Genomic DNA, 1,324 nt, shown 5'->3' on the forward strand with positions numbered 1-1,324 from the left:
ACAGCAAACCGAGTGACCCCTTGCTCGAGCCAGCAACCTTGGGCTCAACCTGGTGAGCCTTGCTCAAACCAGATGAACCCACGCTCTAGCTGACGACCTCGGGGTCTCGAACCTGGGTCTTCCACGTCCCGGTCCAACGCTCTGTCCACTGCGCCACCACCTGGTCAGGCATAGGGTTTGTATTTTCTTGAGGGTAAAGTATAAATCATTTGGAATTCTTCATGGGAGATATAAGAATTTGTTTTGAAATTCAATATTTATTTTTTTAAACGATTTTTTTGTTTGTTTTATTTATCCATTTTAGAGAGGAGAGAGAGAGGGAGAGAGAGAGACAGAGAGAGAGACAGGGGGGAGGAGCTGGAAGCATCAACTCCCATATGTGCCTTGACCAGGCAAGCCCAGGGTTTTGAACCAGCGATCTCAGCATTTCCAGGTCGACGCTTTATCCACTGTGCCACCACAGGTCAGGCGAAATTCAATATTTATTTTAATCATCATAATATATGCATATACTTTTTTGAAAGAGAGAGACAGGAAGGGAGATGAGAATCTTCAACTCATAGTTGCAGCACTTTAGTTGTTCATTGATTGCTTTCTCATACGTCTTGATTTGAGGGCTGCAGCCAAGCCAGTGACCCCTTGCTCAAGCCAGCAACCTTGGGTTCAAGCCAGAAACCACTGGGTCAGTGTGGGATCTTCCCACACTCAAGCTGGGAACCCCACGCTCAAGCAAGATGAACCCACGCTCAAATCAGCAACCTTGGGTTTTCGAACCTGGGTCCTCAGCATCCCAGGTTGATGTTCTATCCACTGTGCTACCACCTGGTCAGGCATGCATATACATTTTTATGTAAAGTTACAAAGCTTAATAAGGAAACTGAGCAGCTCTTTGCCTCATCCCCGGTTAAACTCTATTAGGTCTGTTCTCATCTTTCAGTGCTGATCTAAGGATATTTTCAGAATGCTCCCCACTCTCCAGACACTTGAGAATTTATTCTTGGGGGTTTGCCCCTTCTGCACTAGTTTTCCTGATATTCCTCCCTCTGCCAGGACCAGAGCCCCTCAATGTGCTCCCTGAGCCCTCTGTGCTGACCACCCCATATAATGATCACGCTGCATTACAATTGCCTGGTAACTTTTCTCTCTCTCTCTCTCCATCTGTCTGTCTCTATCTCTTCTCTTCCCCACTTCCTTTTCTCCCTTCTCCCTTGTCCTCCCTCCTCCCTCCTCCCTCACCTTCCTCTTCCCTCTCCCCTCTGCTTCCTTCTCCTCCCTGGGCTATTGTATATAAACTCACTGAGGGCAGGAACAGATGTCTTGCACA

Source organism: Saccopteryx bilineata, chromosome 4 (assembly GCF_036850765.1).
Source record: "Saccopteryx bilineata isolate mSacBil1 chromosome 4, mSacBil1_pri_phased_curated, whole genome shotgun sequence".
Lineage (NCBI taxonomy): Eukaryota > Metazoa > Chordata > Mammalia > Chiroptera > Emballonuridae > Saccopteryx > Saccopteryx bilineata.